We start from the raw sequence: 19,171 nt of genomic DNA on the forward strand, positions 1-19,171 counted from the left end.
CAAGGGAGACATCTCCCCAGGTTCCGACTGCTACAGAAAAGGAAAACATCGTGGCTCTGGATGTCGTCAGAAATTGGTACATAGGGGCGCCTGGGTGGCACAGCGGTTGAGCGTCTGTCTTCGGCTCAGGGCGTGACCCCGGCGTTACGGGATCGAGCCCCACGTCAGGCTCCTCTGCTATGAGCCTGCTTCTTCCTCTCCCACTCCCCCTGCTTCTGTTCCCTCTCTCTCTGGCTGTCTCTATCTCTGTCGAATAAATTTAAAAAAAAAAATTAAAAAAAAAAAAAAGAAATTGGTACATAACTCACTTATGAGATGGCTGTTTCATTAGAGTGATAGAAATGCAAGACCCGCTTCTCTGGAGGGCTGGGAGGGGAACGGGGAGTGAGGAAGAGGACTCTGAGACCATGCAGCTTTGCAGAAGCTTAAAACCTGGCAGGAGGCTGGCAGCAGTCCAGAGAAGCAGCAGGATGGAAGGCAATCGTTTCCAGGACGGGGAGCCTGGAGCACACTTGGAGGTGGTGCAGGGGAGATGGTGAAGATTCTGGAAGGTGAGGGAAGGTGGGAGACCCCTGGCAGGGTCTGAACTAGTCACTCAAAGGGGGGACAGAGGTACAGGGGACAGAGAGTGACTGCCCAGGTGGCAATTCCTGGAGACCTTTGTGGGGGAGGCCTGGGGGCTCCACCCAGGGTCATGCTGGGGCAGGGGTAGCGTGGACTTCAAGCCCAAGACAGAAAGGTCCTTTATTCTTTACAAAATAGCGAATGTAAGGTTAGCCCTGAGTCTTTATTACCTTACCAATGGCTTCAAGTGGCATTCCCACTGTTCCCATGTTATTCGGGTCAAACTCCCTTAATTCATAACATTCCCAACAGCAATGAGTTTCTAACCACAATTCCATGAGCAAGCATATAAATTTAAATGCATTTGGCTCTTTCGTGAATGAAATACAAAGATGCTGAACTTGTAACGAATGAAAGACCCTGGATTAAGAGAGTATTTTCTCTGCTTTCAGTTCAGTCATGTCTCAGAACAAGCTTATTGTGCCCACGAGGCTCTCCTCCTTCCTGTCAGTTCATTTCCCACCTGCCATTCACACAGCGCTGTAGGTTTGCATTTCCTTGCCAATCCCCTCCTGCACGACTCCGCTAAATAAATCCAGCAGCTTCTCGCTCAGCCTGACCGTAAGGATCCGGGCCCTCCTAACAATCCCTGTCACCTGCACTCTGGATCCCCACTCGGGATGGGAAAGTCCTCTGACTCGGTTCCAAATCTCCTGCCCTTCTCACTGACTCTAATACACCTCACCCTGAACGTCGGTCCTACCTCACAGGCTGCTCTATTCTCGCAGTGGCCACTCATCATTCATGGCCTCTTGTTTCCACTCGTCTTCCCAGAGCCTTCCAAAAACTGTCTCTTGAGGGGTGGCTGCTCTTGTGTTCTCTGGACTCGAACCTCCAGGTTCTGGTTTTCTGAGCCCACAAGAGTCTCTGAGCCCACAAGAGCCCACAAGTGGTCACTGTTAATCCTTAGCAAATTCTCTTAGGCAGAGCTCTGTAGTTTTGGAAGCCCCTGACTTTCTACATTTTGTTTTAGGGAGTCTGGCCTCATTTTCAGTCCTTCGGACATGTGCAGTGAAACAGGTACTCGATAAGATCCTGCTGACATGCAGTAAGAAGTGGCCATAAGGCACAAGTGGGACCCAGGTATCTTAGGTGTGAATTCTAAGCCGTGTCAAATACAGATCACTACCTTTACACAAAGGATGAAAAAATATGGAAAGGACTTGTGGGAAGGGGGTGTGAGAGAGAAAGGACATCTAGAAATTTCAAAGTTGTTAAGGTGTGTGTCCCCTAATTTATACATCGATTAGGACTAAGGGACCTGAATTCTTATAAGCCATGAAAGGGAAAAGCAGGTAAACAGATTCATGCTGACTGTCCATGTCACTTTCCCTCCACAAACTATAACGGTTGGTTTCAGATTCTCAAACAAAAATGTATGAAGAAACAGTAAAACAGGAAAATCACTCACTCTTGCAGCCAGTCGTAGCAACCTGAGTGCTTTCCTTGGCAAATATTCAAATGTCACATGCCAGCATCACATGTTTAATACTATTTTAGTCAATATGATTTGGGTTGAAGTCACCTGAATCAGGCGATTGTTTGATCTTATTATCACCAACACGTCTTCACACAACATCCTTCACTGCTGATGAGCTCACAAGAAAGACTTTAGTTTAGAAAACTGGCATTTTCTTAGAAAAGGAAAAAAAAAGCAGTTCTCAGTAAAAGACAAACCACAGAGCTACTGTGTTCAGACAAGTTGTACATATTAAACCACACACACACACACACACACACACACACACACACACACACTATATCAAAATAATGTTTAGGCTTTGTCTAACCTACAAATGTGAGCAGATTCAGCATTAAGGAATTAAGACCAGAATCCTACTCATGACTGCCCCGACACTGAGAACGTTCACTGAAGAACAGTGAAACAATATTCTAGATTACCTCATTTGTTCTCCACACAGTTCTAACAATCCATAATAATCCAAAGGTTCTTTACTTGGTAGGACACCAACAGCCAAAAGAACAGGCTGGTCAGAGCTCTCTCAGAGATAAAATCTATTTCTACCTCAAAGTACAGGGAAACCTCAGGCCCACAGGTACTCAAGGTTCCCAAATGATGTCAGATAAAAAAAAGTTAAAGCGGGGTGGGAGAAGCATCTGTGTCAGGTGGAGAGTCTATCAACAGAAAAATTAGGGATGAAAGCAGCTAAGAGAGGCCAATGACCTTGAGGCTGCACCCAAAATGATGTGGGAGGGCAGGCTTGCTGGTCCAAAAATGCAATCTCAGTGGCTGGCAACAGCTGCAAAAGCCAAGACTCTTTGCGGGAAAGCTGAGAAACACAGGAGAAATGGAAGGGAGAGGGGCGGAAGGAAGAAAGAAGAACAAGAGAAGTGGTGGCAGATCTTGCAGCCAGGATGAGGACAGAAAGCACCAGACAGTCCATGACTTAGAGGCAGACAGGCAGTGAGGAGGGAGAGAATGGGACTGTGTTGCCATCTTGGAGGAAAGGGGGAAAGACAAACATCCCTGCATAGCTCAGGAGACGGTCTGTGAGATCCAGCCTTTCCACCTGCTTCTAACTCCATGTCGACAGTTACTTTAAAAGCATTTAAAATTTAAACCATGTTTCACCAGATCTCACCCTGACATACATCCATGTGCATATTTTCAAGGTTGACTCAAAGTTCAAAAGTTGAGTGTGATGTGTTTTACCTTTTGAGTTCTGACAAAAACTATAAGAAAGCAAATTAAAGCCAAAAGGGAAATTTCTAGCTGTGATGCTAGGTTAAAAACAATCACCCTAAAAATAAAATAACACTTCAGGCCATAGGGTTCATTTCTACAAATATTAGTTCCCCAAAACCCAACTCTAGTAAACCATGATCTCCTCTTAATGAATTCTTTTCTATATATATCACTGTGATGGTTTCATTATGGCACCATATTTGTATTCAAGTCTGAGATTTCAAAGGGATGCTGCCCCCCATCCCTTCCTGCAATTTAAAGGCACTGCCCCTTGGTGGTGACAATGTCATAGCCACATGGAAGGATACAGAAAAAAGTACTTTCATACACTGCTGGTGGAAATAGATATTTCTGTGCCATTTAGAAAGCAATCTGAAAATACCAACCCAAATTTAAAAATACTGCCATTGATCAAGCCATATGAACAAAGGGATGTTCACTATAGTGTTGTTTATAATAGAATCATTTACTAAGCCATGCTACAGATAACCGAGGAGTAATATGCAGTCACGAAAAAGAAAGAACGTGGGGCACCTGGGTGGCTCAGTCGGCTAAGCATCTGACTCTTGATTTCAGCTCAGATCATGAGCTCAGGGTTGTGAGATCGAGTGCCACACTGGGCTCCGCACTAGGCGTGGAGCCTGCTTAAGAATTTCTCTCTCCCTCTTCCTCTGCCCCTCCTTCTCTCTCTCTAATGAAAAAAAAAAAAAGAAAAAGAAAGAATGGAGGAATTTAAACAACATACCATTTTTAAGTGAGGAAAAAGCAAGATGCAGAGAGAACATATGATATGATCTCGTTTTTACAAAGCAAGGACAAGAATCACAACAGGTATGTGTGAACACCTATCTCATGTTTGATATAATGACATGAGTGTGGAGTAAAGCATGGAAGGATATATGCAAGGTTGATAACACTGGCAACATAGGGGAGAGGGAGTACGGGTGGAGGGAAGAAAGGAAGGGGGAGGGAAGTACTAAGTGAAAATGAAAGATGTCAGCCATAAAAACCACATGGATGCTATGATCTCATTTATAGGAAATCATGTGTGTGCACTCAGGCACACGGAGGTGAACTGATGGTGATGAGATGGTCTGCAAAATATCAGTGTTTTTTATTGCAGGAGGTTGAGATGTTTCGGAAGATAAGTCTTATTTTATTCCTTATCTAAATTTAAAAAAAAATTTACAACCACATGTATTATTTATAGAATCAGAAAAAAATATCATCAAAGGGGACATATGAAAAAGTCCCATGCAAGGCAGTATATGTCCCCAGAGCAACAGCAGGCAGAAGAGGGAAGGCTGTAACATCAAGCTGGGACCATATTGGAAAGCTTCTGAGTGCCAGGCAAAGACAGAAGAACAACTTGGAGGATGTGTACCAACGGATTAACAATAGGTTGGGAGGTTTTTGGCAGTGGTGGATTATGAGTGATTTGTTTCCCTTCTTTTTGCTTTTCTCTATTTTCCCAATTTTCTGCAAAAACCCCACCATATCTTACTTTTATAATCAGGACAATACATTATTTAAAAGAATAATGCCATGAAGGTTTTTAAGTAAGATGGGGTAGTCATCCAAGTGAGGTTTTAGGATATTAGGCATCGGCCCCCAGAGGCAGAGATTAAAACCCATTTAAGAAGCGGGCATGTCAGTGTGGGTTGTTAATGGCCCCAAATAAAGAGGAAATGGTGGAAACAGTGGGCCTCAGATGTTTTCTAAATAAAGGGATGGATGAGTGAAACGTTACCAAAGAAGAACAGCTAGGTTTCAGTGGCACTTTGTAAAGTTTTATATGAATGCCTGCAGCAACACAGCGAAATGTCAAACTCAGGTGATTTGATCAAAAAATCACAGAGGGGCGCCTGGGTGGCACAGCGGTTAAGCGTCTGCCTTTGGCTCAGGGCGTGATCCCGGCATTGTGGGATCGAGCCCCACGTCGGGCTCCTCCGCTGTGAGCCTGCTTCTTCCTCTCCCACTCCCCCTGCTTGTGTTCCCTCTCTCGCTGGCTGTCTCTATCTCTGTCGAATAAATAAATAAAATCTTTAAAAAAAATCACAGAGAACTGTCATTGTTTTTGAGACTGGGCCATTAATATCAAATCTCCGAATGCAGCCACTTCTTGGAACCCCTATCAAGAGAAGGCATGATACCCAAAGGAAAAGACAAAATAAGTTGATGGTGATGAAGACGAAGATGAAGAGAATTACATGAAAAGATGATGTTAAAAGCTTTTCTCCACAGAAAAAAGAAATATGTCATTGACAAGCACTGCCTCAAACAGACACTGAGATTTTGCAGATCAAGTGAAAATATTCCTAGGTAACTTCTGGGTTGCATTCATTTCATACGGTGGCCAACATAACAAGTGTGGAACCAGTGTGAGGAGAAGTTAACTTGAAAGTGTTTATTCAACTGTGGTTTGCCTTTTCCTAAAAGTTGGCACATTCTGGGAACTCCCCTTCAGTGGAAGCATTCAGAAGGGGGATGGGTGGGACCAGTCTGAAGAAGGTGGCAGGAGAAGGCCTCCAAAGAACTTCCCACTTCAAGACTTTCTTGATGCGACATCATGCCAACTGCCAGATCTTACACCTTGTCTCTCTCAGACGCTCTAATTGAGGCAATTGACTAAATAAACTGTGTTTCTGTTTTCTGGCATTCCTGAAGCAGATGTGATAGAGCTGAAGGCAAACAATCTTACCAACGTACTCCATGCATTACCCTCTAAAAACAATGTAATCAAGAAACTAAAATGTTTATGCGATAATCAAAGACTGAGGCAAAGAAACCAAAAGTCATTTTGTAAGACAAAGTACTAGCCAGTACCTCTAACAAAAGGATTTACTGAGTTATCCTGAAATGGCTCCCCAGAAAGTCAATGTGACTTGAGTTCTTGGTTTCTTGCTGTTAGTCCAAACGGTCAGAAAGAATTTAGGAGGAATAGGGCTGGTTATTATAGAGAACAGGGTTCTCTTGACCGAATTTCAGGATAGGCTCATCAGAAAGTAAGCAAGATCCTCCTCCAGACGACGCCCCCACAGCTCACCCAGTGACATTTCTCCATGTGTGGACACTTCCTCCAACGTCAACCAGCACCGTTCTTGCTCCCTGTACGGCTGGGCGTGTTCGAGTCTGCCTTCTTGCCTCCCTCAATCTCCATAGGTCCTCTTCATCACTCCAATTCTCTCTCTTTCTCCAAGTTTGGCTCAAAGCTCACCTCTCCTCTGTCTGACCCCAGCAAATTCTGATCTTTTATTTTTTCTGAGCTCTCTTCTGGTCTGTATACCCAATTAACATGAAATAATTAGCAAGTGCATTGGCAGGAACAGCCCCAATGAATGATTCCCGCTGGATCTCCTAACAGTCTAAATGTCTTCCCTATTGTGGTACAATGTGGAGGCAGGATAAGTTCCCTCCTTCCTTTCTTTCCTTCCTTGCCTCCTTCTTTTAATTTAGTGTTTATTAAACACCTACTTTATGCAAAGCACTGTTCAAGGTTTTTTCATTCACTATCTCACTTAATCTCCTCACAAATCTCTCCAGAAATATCTACCAGTCCAACTCTGCTCCCCTTCAGCTTTCCAGGGTCTTTTCATGGCGTCATCACCTACTCAATTCCCTGGTGCTGTGCTTGGTTCTTCCTTCCTCCTCAGCCCAACATCCAACCAACTGCCAACTAGGTACCTCATATCTGGCTCCTTCTTTTTATCCACCTGTCTTTATATCTCTCCTAGACACAAGAGCCTCTTCACAACTGGTCTCACTGCCGCCAGGTTATCAGTCTATACACGGGTTGGTTAATACCCCTGCACACATATAAAACTACGTGATTCCCGTTGTCTACATAATATAACCTGAGTTTCTACGTCTGACATTAAGGGACTGCTGCCTCACATCCCACTACCTATTAAAGCTTATTTTCCAAACACATAACGTTTTTTCTGATTCCCCAAACACACCAAACAATTGGCCTCTTAATGGGTTTTTGTTCATGCTGTTCCCACTGTGTGAAATGGCCTTCTCCGCCTCTGTCATAGGAAAAAAAATTCTACTTTTCAAACCTAGCTCAAATGCCACTTAACTCCCCCAGGTCAAAATTGATTTCTCTTTCCCCTGAACTTTCTTAGACTTAGTTGTTTATGCTCTGAAGCTGCCGCTAGATCATAAAATACTGGAGGGTAGAGATAGTATCTGTTCTTCTTTGCATTCCAACACCATGGCCCAACCATGCCAGGACTCCCTAAGCATAGGCAGAAATGAAGTTACTAGCACTGGTAAGTGAGTTTACTTAGCTACCACTGTCTTCCAAGTGTTTCTCAGAATTTCAAGCTAACAAACCTTTATGAAGTGCCTACTATGTGCAGAGCGCTGTGGCAGGAGCTGTAGAAGCAAGCCAGCTAGTAAGCCATGATGCTTTTATAATGCATCTTTTTAAAGACCTACTCACCTTACTATGCTAAGCCACCAAATACACCAGTATTTGGAGATGTATCCACTCTTGTGGATCAGCAACCATTCACAGCACCTCCCTCCATCACTGGAGATAGCAGAGGTAAGATCCCTATGCTTCAAAAAGCACCCAAGAAAAGAAGGCTCACGACTCTAGAAATCATGGGTGTTCTTTCCTTCCAGGACAGAGAGTGGGTTGATTTGGAAAATAAAGGCATTCATCTCTTAGCAGTACTGAGTCTCAAACACCATAATTTATGTTAACTTCAGTTATAATGAGCATTTAAAGCCACGAAAGTAGCTGAGAAAACATGAATGTCTGGGAAAACTAGAAATTCTATCACCTATGAAGCTGTGCTAATAGATGAAAACTTTCATAAGGGATGATAATTTTGGATTTGAAGACTGGTATTTTGAATAGTAGCTGTGCAAATTTTTCTGCAGAGCCCAAGGTGATCTATAACATAAGGTGACCATATGTCCCAGCTTGTCAGGGAGTGTCCTACTTTACACCGGTTGTCCCTGCAAAATTATTAGTAGTGCCCCCTTTACTCTCATAACTGTCACAGTCTGAATGATAAATTTCATGACCAGTCTATTATGAGTGTACTGTTGGACTTCAGTGGCCTGTCCATACAAGGGAAGACAGTTTGCTCAAATATAGGGTGCTGATGCTGGGAAAAGGGGCAGAATCCAGGCTTCCTGACACCAAGGCCAGGCTCCATCTCAGAGAACATATTTCGTCTAAGTTGTTTCCTCATCAATTAACCAATAAAACCACTTTGGGAAATGATAAAGATGCATAAGTATGATTTTTACAAACTAGCCATCACAATTTAGTTGGGGAAAGTACATACATATTCAGTACTTAAACAGGGTCAGAAATATTCATAATATGGTACCAACTGTGAAGTTCAAATGACAATTTTAAAAGGAGTCAGAGGAGAGAAAAACCCTCTCTGGGCTTTGGACTTCAGGGAAGGTTTCTGGAAGAAGATAAAAACCTGAACTGGGCCCCAAAGGAAAGAAAAAGGAAAAAGAGAAAAAGATATTGTTCTCTGAAAAAATAAAAGTATAAAACAAAATTGGGATTGGAATAAACGACTTAAGTGATCCTCCAAGCATTATTACTTTCCATTCCAGAAGATAAAAACAAGACAAGAGAAACACAATGGTCTATGTGGCTTTCCCAAAATCTTCCAGTGATTTAAGTCACAATCATCAGATCAAGGTGTCTTGCAACCAGACAAGCGCTAGTGCTAGATGACAATGCTCCTCCCTGTGATGTGGTGAGCAAAAAAGTGGCCACCCTTTGAGCTCTATCCCCAGCCTTTTCACAAACTGGCCAAGTGTCTGTGGGCAAGTGGTTTCATCAGTTTTGAGCCCGAGTTTCCTTAAATAAAATGCTAGGGTTGGATGAAGTAGTCTCTAAGAACCTTTCGATCTCTGGAAATCCATGACCCTCTACATTTGACTCTAGCTTTTGTTTAGTATGTTCTACACTTAGCTCAGTAGTGGATGTGAGTGTTAATTTCCAGCAAGATGGCAAACATTGGGCTAATCCTGTGGGTCTCTTCCTACTACAAAGATGTGAAATTCTTAAGAAAACATCACAGGGCTGAGCTAGGAAGAAAAGGAAGGAAGGGAAAGAAGCACAGGATACAGGGATGAGGATAAAAATTGAAACCAGAGGGGTGCCTGGGTGGCTCAGTCAGTTGGGTGTCCAACTCTTGATTTTGACTCAGGTCATGATCTCAGGGTTGTGGGATCCAGCCACGCATTGGGCTCCATGCTCAGTGCAGAGTCTGCTTGTCCCTCTTCCTCTGCTCCTCTCTATCTCCCTCTGTCTAGCTTTAACAAAAAGTTGACTCCATGATATCCAAAGAGAGTTTCAGATTTACACAAATGCCCCTAGAGATCTGGGGATTGTGATTAGATTCTAATGCTCATGAAGGGGCATGGCCTTGGTCCTGTATGAGGCAGGGGGGCCAGAACTGAGCCCCATTCATAAATCTCAAAGACTTAACAAGTCACCTTATCCATGAAAAAGAAACTAAAAGCAGTCTGCCCATTACACCAAAGACGAAGGGCAGAAAATTGCCTTATATTCAGAGCTTAGGACATCTTTGCAAAATCATAACCCTAAACATGAAGAACCATATACAGCTGTAGGATCAGAATTTACACTATCTATACATCCAGGTGTAGGAATCCCATGATGAGAAATGAACATAAACACAATCTAGGACCACTGAAATCCCTTAGATTACCAGAAAAAAGAAATATGTGGCCACCATGTAGGGACAATGTCACAACTCAGGACTCAAGATTCCCATAGAAAAGAAATCTGTGTGAGATGAACTTGCCAAAACATACACACACACACACGGAAATAAACTACCATAAGGGACAGTCATAAAGGGAAATTTTGAAAAACTAAAATCCTAAGAACTGGAAAAATACTAGAATCTGAAATGGACTACAAAATAAGATTGCTTAAAATTATTAAAGTGGTATAAGAAAGACTAAAAACCATAATGAAATTAAAGGAGTAAATGAAAATAGGCAGATTTGAAAAAAATAAAACAAAATACAATTTTAAAAAACCCCTCTTTGAAAGAACTCTGTGGAAAAGTTAGATAGTAGGATAACACAAACATAGAACTAGTGAACTAGAAGAAGGATAGATTTGAGGAAATCAACTAAAATGTAACAAAGGACTTCTAAATAAAAATGGAGAATTGAACACACAGGTCTAATGTTGGTTTCACATTAATCCTCACTAAAACTCAGGAAAACAGCTATTTGAAAGACATAACTCACAAGGGTAAGGAGAAGAGGTGAAGAGATAATAGTAACAAGATTTTGGAAGATGGAAAACAGATGGACAAACAGCAATAGAACTAGCAGATCAAAGGAAGCTGAATTCTAAACCAGGAATAGGGAACGTTAGGAGCCAACCAGCAGATGTTCCAAAGGTCCAGGAACAGATAGCATTAGTTATGCCTGGAACTGGGAAGGGAGAAGAGGAGAGAGGTGACTAAAATAAGGAGAATGGAGTGAAAGATTTTTAAGAACCAATTATATTTCCAGATCTCAGGTCCCCTTCTCAACTCCATCCTTTTGGGCAGCACCCTCTATTCCAATGGGTAAAACTGGAGGTTTGTCTCCGGAGAGAAGATTTCTGGATTGTGGGATGCCATCCATCAAACAAAACAGAAAGCTGTATTCTGAATGCTGACCCCTCCAGTCTTATTCCTCCCTGAAGCTCTCAGTTCTCACAGGAAGATCTTTACCCTCTGTGTGAGAGTTTGGAAGAGTGTTTTCTAGAAATTCTGACCATCTCCGATATTCCCCTTTTCTAGGGGTTGACTTTAGGAGTTCCCCAACAAATGGCATAAACATATTATTTCATAGTGATGCTCAAAGTTAGCCAGACCCTCACACATCCTCAGGGCTTCTAATAAGCTTATTAGTTCTTCATTCTTGAATAAAGGCAGACAACCAAGGATTACCAGACATGCAAGGAGAGCATCTACATGAAAAACAGAGTTCAAAACAGACAAAGAGGAAAAGGTAATGGGGAGGAAACAGAGATCATGAAGGGAGAAGAAAATTTCAAAAGAGAATACATTTTTTTTTGTCAGAAAGCTAAGAGAATGTCCCACACATGAAAACAGAACAGAATGCTTTTAAAAAAAACAACCCAACTATTTATAGATGAAAAGAGGAAATTTAAAACAATAACAAAAAAGAAAACCGAATAGACAGGTTGGAAACTGAAGTTTAAGAAATTGCCCCCCATAAGAGTAAAATGAAAAAGAGACAGAAAACAGGAAAGAAAATGTGAGAAAATCAGAGGACTGGTCTAGAAAGTACAACACCCAAATAATAGGAGTTCTGGAAAGAAAAACTGGAGCTAATAGAGAGAAGCAAATATCAGCAGACTGAAGGAACACACTGAGTGCTCAGTATGATAAGTGAAAATAGATTCATAATGGGAAAATTACTGTGAAATTTACAATCCTGGGGAAAAGGCAAGATTCTACAGTTCTAGGGAAAAAGAAAAAAAAATCAGGTACAAAAAGCATCAAGAATGAGAATGGGTTTAGTCTTCTAACCACAATACTGGGAGTTAGCATACATAAGAGCAACATCTTCAAACTTTAGAAGAAAATTTATTTTTGACTTAGATTTCCTTGTGCAAGACAGACAAGGCATCAAGTGAGAAGAGAGAATAAAGACCTTTAGAGACATTCAAAAAGTGGATATATATCTCTCGTGGGTCCATTTTTGATAGGCTATGCAGGCTGGGAACCACGAAAATGAGTGAGTGGAAAAAAGAGAATTTTATGCAATCCCACATAAGACTAAGGTATAGAGTGATGATGTGGTGAAGGGAGCAGACAGCTGGGCCCCAGGCACAGAGAGCAATGCTTCCAGACTGGGCCAAGTGGATCAAGAGAAAGACATACTGAGGGCCACCGCACTGCACTAGGTTTTAATTCTGATAACCTGCTGGAAGGGTGTGCTCTCTCAACCAATGGGGTAAATCAGTAAAGGGGATCCAACTCAGAAAAAAGGCAATGGAAAGTTCTAGAATAACAAGAGAGATCACAGCATTACAGGTGTACAGCAGGCCTGGAGAAAATTTCAGATAAAAAGAAAATGGAAGTTTGCAGAAAGGATGTCACCAAGAAAATAAGTCGAACCAACAGATTACTGATGATACACACACACACACACACACACACACACACACACACACACACATATGTATATATACATATGTATCTATGTCAGTCAGTCAGAAGAAAAAGCTAAAATATAGAAAGTGATGTTCTTTAGGAGGGGGACTGGGCAAAGCACGGTAGGGTAGAATTTGTTCCCACAGAAATTAAGGGAACAGCACATAAGTAAATATGTACAAGGATGTTTTTGTCTACAATGTTTATGGAGACATAAAACTGAAAATAACTTAAGTGTTCAACAAGAGTGGAACAGCTCAATAAATCATATAATAGCCATACCTTAGAATTTACTTAGCTATTTTTAAAAACTGGTTAAATTTGTACCTACTTATCTGGAAGGATATCCTAAATATGTTACTAAAAGAGCAAGACAGGTTATGAAGTAATGCATATGGTATGATTGGATTTTTTTTTTGCAAACAAAACCAAAACACATTTAATTTATATGGATATATATGTGCCATGTGTTTATATGAGCTTCAAGAAATGTGTGGAAGGATGAATGCCAGATGTTTACGTTGCTTACCTTAGGGGGACAGGAATGGAGAGGGTAGGAGGAGATGAAGAAAAAATCAACCACAGGAAAATAGAGATGTGGGAAATATAAAAAAAAATGGTTAAGAGACATGAAGAAAAGAATACCAAAGTCTAACACATATGTAACAGCGGGCTAAAGAAGCTGTAACAAGGCAACTGGGGAGAGACAATATCCAGAGATTATGTTTGAGAATTTTTCAGAATTGAGGAATATTAGGACTCCTTAGATTTAAGAAGCATATTGAAAATCAGACGGGATTGTGGTGAAACTGCAGATCATCAAAGACAAGAACAAAAAGAAAAAACAAACCTGTAAAGCAATTAGAGAGAAAAAAAATAGACACATCTAAGCAAACGACAGACTAGCACCAACTCCACCTCATGAATGATAGGTGCAGGAAGGCAATGAAGTAATTCAATGATTTCAAATGCCGAGGAAACATATCTACATAGAATTCTATACCTAGAAAATTATTATTCAAGACTGAGGGTAAATTAAAGGTATTTTCAGATAGAGACTGAGAGAGATCGTTTAATATTCTCAAATCCTTGATGAAATAACTACCCCAAGATGTAAGAAGTATTTGAACTGAAAAAAGGTGAAGAGAATCCAAGAAGCAACATCAGTAACATTTACCGAGGCCTTACTCTGTACTTTACTGAATACCAGGCACAATTCTAAGTGATTTACGATAAAATTGGATTCAAATTCAGGCAGTTTGCTTCTAGATCTCATGCTCTTAACTACAGTGTAAATAAAATGGCATATATTTTTAATAAATTTTGAAAAGTAGATTTGTAAAAAAAAAAAGTTGGGGACAAAAAGATAGAAACAAAATGATAGGTGATAAAATATCCAATGGTGTCATATCAGAACACGAGAGAGAAAGCTTCATTAAAATGTTCTAAGGAATCTGTTATATTGTTTTGGAAGCAAACAGAGATACAGATAAACTTTAATTTTAGACTCTGTTAACTCAAATACAATTTTTAAGGTTTAAGGATAACAGCTAAAATAACAGAACAAATCACCTACACTACGAATCAAGAGGAAAACAGCAATCTTTTTTTTTAATGGTATAACCATATTTATTGTGCCTGAGATACAAGGTGAGGGAGAAAGCTCAAGAGGGGGAAGATGGGGAAAGTCTGGAGCTCCAGTTAGAGGCAGGAATGTATCTGCTGAGCTCCTCACATAATGAAAGGGAGGGCTCTGAATACATCATTCCTTTGTTTCTCCCCTGGGCTTCTTGAGCTTCTTGAACCTGATGGATCTCCATGACCACCAGCCAAAGTCCTGCGACTCTGCCTCATCCAGCTCGCACACGAGCTGTAGATCATTGCACCCATGGGACTGCTTGGCTACACTGCCCCATTCAGAGGAATCCTTGGAGACTGGAGTGTGGGAGGCTTCCAGCTCGGGCTGAGGGGTGGTCATCAGCTCACACACCTCCTGCTAGACAGACACTCCAAAACTGATCCTATCCTCAATCTGAGGTATCTGCAGCTGTAGCCAGGTAGGGACCAGGCTGATAGCCCAGTGACATCCTCAGTCCCAGGTGTCAGGTGCTACAAGAGGATCATGATCTTCTTGCCGTTCACTGGGCTACTGGGAAAACCTTGGCCTTCAGCTTGCCCTTTCATCTTTTAATCCATTTATTCCTTCTCCTGCAATTTCTTCTGCTCTTCTTTCCCTTTCCCCTTCACAGAATCAGGCACCAGAAGACCCAAAGGGGCCTTCAGATTGCTCAGGTTAGCTTCATTGAGAGCTGGATCCTTTACAAATGCTGCCAGCTCAGAAGTCTTCTTGGAGAAATCACTCCTGAGTAGGTCCTCTGTCTCCTCTGTCTTCACAGAACTTATCCACCTGGGCTTGGGATTCAGGCTAGACCCTAAGTGTGATGGCCATGGCCAGGGGGCCTACCACTGCTCAAGAAGCAAGGAGTAGACACAAGGAAAGGAAAGCAAAATCAACAGGAAAACTCAAGTCATCTAATAAAAGACAGAATAGGAAAAAATATTAAATAAAGAAGTAGCACGGCATATAGAAAACATTTGGGTTCCTAGTGAATTCCAAATATATGAGTTATAAAAATCAATGTAAATGGCTTAAACTAATCCATTAAAAGGCAGAAATCTTCACACTGAATTTTGTAAAACTCTAGCTGTTTACAAGAGAGAAGCCTAAAACATGATGTCACAGCAGGGATACACATAAAATAATGCATTCAAATAATAGGTGTCCCTGCAAATAATAAATATTCAATAAGTATTTCTTTTAATTGAATGAATAAATGAATCCAATCAAATAGACTTCAGAGCCAACAGCATTTGCGGGGGAATAATGAGGGTCATTGCTTAATGATAAAAGGATATTCACCAGGAATCCTGCTATATACCTAACAGTACAGTGTCAAGTATATATATTGCAAAAACTGAGTTAATTCTATGAATGTAACAATTCAAAATTATAGTGAGAGATTTTAGCGCGCATCTCACGAAATCAATAGACCAAGCTATAAAGTAAAAAAAAAATACAGAAGATTATAAAATGTATATTACAAACTTCATCTAATGGATATGGAAAGAGAACCCTCCACCCAATAAAGAATACACATGAAACGTTTATAAAAACTGACCAGATTCTAGGCCACAGAGCAAGTCCCAACAAATTTCAAAGAACTGCTAACATTTAGACCACAGTCATCAACCAAAATACAATAAAAGTTGAAATCAATAAGAAAACCACAGCCACCAAGCCCAAGTACATTTGAAATTTCAAAAACATATTACTAAGTTATTAATATGAAATAGAAATGAAAGTAACAAAACATTTAGAACTGAACAATAGTTGAAACCCTAGATTTCAGTAGAAGGAATGTATAGCATTAAATGTAGTATCAGAAAACAAGAAAAACTTAAAATTAAGAAGACAAAGAACAATAAAATAAAGACAATGGAAGAAAATTCTTTTTCCACAAATAGATAAAGTAGTAGGAAGGCAATAGTAGTAATAACAACAAATCAATAAAGTAAAAACAAAGAAACAATATAGAGTAGGGAGAAAACAAAGGTTGACTTTTTGAAAAGACTAATAAGATAGGCAGATATTCAACAAAAATGAGTAAGAGAAATGAAAGAAGGCAGAAATAAACACTATTAAGCATAACAAAACCCATAACTAAATAAAGTAATTATTCTTTTACGTATGAGAATTCTGTTCTCTGCCTTAAAGCAATAAATCTAAAAACAGATGAAATAAAAAATCTCCTAGAAAAATATGTTACCAAAATTGACACACAAAAAATAGAGAAACAGCAAATGCTTCTGAATGTATTTTTATAAGTTCAGTCTAGAGCTGGATCTTAGAAATAGACTGACAGTACAAAAAAGGAAAGCAGCAAGTCAGTCTCAGTTCAAAATATCAGTGCAAAAATCCTAAATAAAATATCGGCAAACATATCCAGCAGTGTGGTATGTGTATAAATATGTACTATTTCTTTAAAAATATGTTTTTAATCTGACATATACGATGTATCACATAAATCATATTTATCACATGATTAATGTGTGATGTGCATGTGTGTGTATTTGTGATGATCTAGTAGGGTTTATCCTAGAAGCTCAAGGAAGATTTAACATTGGCTAATGTCATTCAACACGCTTACAGATTAAAAAGGAAAGACTATATAATCATGTCAACAGATGCAGAAAAGTGTTTAATGAAATTTAACACCCCTTCACAATTTTAAAATGCAATGAAATACCTAGCCAACCAAGAACAGAAGGAAGTTTAAGAAATAGTTTCTATGAAGAACCTACAACAAACTTTAGGGACACATTTCCTTTAAAGTCAGAAACTAGACAAATATGCTTTCTCCAGCACTCCTCCATTCATCATTGTGTGAGATACAGAGCTGATGCAATAAAGCAAGAACAAGGAGTAAGAGAAATAAGGATTAGAAATGGAGAAACAAAAGAAGCATTATTTGCAGATGATAAGACTGTCTACATAAGAGAATCCAAAAGAAACTACAAACAATTATAAGTAATAAGAGAGTCTGGCAAGAACACCAGAGACAAGATTAATATACAAACACTCATGACATCCTTATCAGCAACAATCAATTAGAAAATGTAATTTTTAAAAGATTCCATTAGCAATAGCAATAGACTATGACAAACCTAGGATAAATCAAAGCAAATTATTAAACTTCACTGAAAGTCATAAGACCTAAATAAACAGAGATATATATCACACTCAGAAAGTTGAAGATTCAACATCAATATTAATTCCATTTAAGTTAATACATAAATTTAATGTAATTCATATTAAAATCCCAGAAAGCATTTACATGGACATTTTTAGCTGGTTTAAAAATTCACATAGAAAAATTAAGGTAAAAAAATAGCCAAAACAATATTGAAGAAGTATAAGGTGGGCACTTGCCCTACTAGATATTAAGACATAATTAGAGCCTTATAATTCAGATACATTAGGATTGGGGCAGATATAGATAACTACAGCAATGCAATAAAGAGAGCCTCTCCATGTATCAGAACTTGGGATGAGACAGAGGTAGCATTATAAGACTGTGGGAAAGGGCTGAACTATTTAATAGATGGTTTGGGACAACTGGTTATTCATATGGGAAAAAAATAGACTCCGATTCACACTATATCCACAAATGAGTTCCAAGGGAATTATAGTTAACTTTAAAATGTTTAGAAAAAAATATAGTCACTATTTTTATAATCTCAGGCTAGGGAATGATACAATGGGGAAAACAAAAGACAGGAAAAAGTGGTGATGAATTTGATTTTAAAACTCTTGTGACAAAAGACACCAAAAGACAAAGCTTAAAAGACAAGAAACAGACTGAGAGATAGAAGATTAAAAAAAAAAAAAAATCCAGTTGGGACAACATCAAAATAAAAGGCTTCTGCAGAGCAAAGAAAACAATCAACAAAACTAAAAGGTAACCTACAGAATGGGAGAAGATATTTACAAATAACATATCCAATAAAGGGTTAGTATCCAACGTATGTTGCCTATGTTCTCCTCTAGAATTTTGATGGATTCCTGTCTCACATCGAGGTCTTTCATCCATTTGGGTTTATTTTTGTGTATGAAGACCCCTTCTTTAAGGCCCATACCATTTCATATCCTTTCGTCAGTGAATGGTTAGTAAAAAAGGAAAAAGAATTTCTTCTGTCTTCCCACCCTAAAGACAGAAGACTTCCTTCAAATCTTTAAAAATTTTCTAGAAATATGATTTCCCCATAACTACAGGGGAAATATGCTTCCAGATAAAGAAATCTGGACGCTAAGTAATATCCTAAATCCCTTCCACCTTTTGGATACTACAATTTATAAAATTCCATGAAGGAAATGACTCGTACTTCTCATGAAGTTCCCATTGGGAAATCGCTGTGAGCCACAGTTATGAAAGCGATATCCTCTTGCTGGTCCCAATTCCTTCCCTTTGTTGGGAGCCTTCACCGTCTTTGAACCACACAGCAATTTAATTATTTTTCATCTGTAGTACATTTGCAGTCCACCTGGTCAGGTGACTATTAGAGTACATGTCTCTATTACATTATAAGTTTGTGTACATTTAGGACTGTTTTATTCATCTTTATATTTCCCCAGAGTGTCTGTAACATAGTTAGCGTTCACAAAATCAATGAGTAAATAAGTATCATAGAGATGTCTACGGCAGGGTTTGGAAAACTTTTTCAGTAAAGGGCCAGATAGTAAATATTTTAAGATATATGGTCTCTGTCATAACTACTCAACTCTGCTCCTATTATAGGAAAATAGCCACAGACAATTCATAAACAAATGGGCATAACTGTGTTCCAATAAAACTTTATTTACAAAAATAAGTGGCAAGCCACATTTGGTCTACAGGGCATGATTTTGGATCCCTGATCTACAGTGTTTATCTTTGCCATAAACCTTAGTATATTCTCTAAATTTTCATATGTTCCCTGTGATTATCAATAATTAGATAAAGTGCAGAAAATGTAAATATTTAAGAGTTGTTTTGGAACTTCACATTAATGAATCCACTTAAAAAAAAAAAAAAACAACCAGGAA

General features: G+C 39.5%; 1 protein-coding gene and 1 pseudogene across 1 annotated transcript in view; both read right to left on the bottom strand.

Moving 5' to 3' along the window:
* The window catches only part of BCL2 (BCL2 apoptosis regulator), a 160,829-nt gene that overhangs the window by 73,427 nt on the left and 68,231 nt on the right, over positions 1 to 19,171 (bottom strand).
* Positions 259 to 16,066, bottom strand: LOC117795992 (annotated as a pseudogene).

This window comes from Ailuropoda melanoleuca, chromosome 14 (genome assembly GCF_002007445.2).
Source record: "Ailuropoda melanoleuca isolate Jingjing chromosome 14, ASM200744v2, whole genome shotgun sequence".
Lineage (NCBI taxonomy): Eukaryota > Metazoa > Chordata > Mammalia > Carnivora > Ursidae > Ailuropoda > Ailuropoda melanoleuca.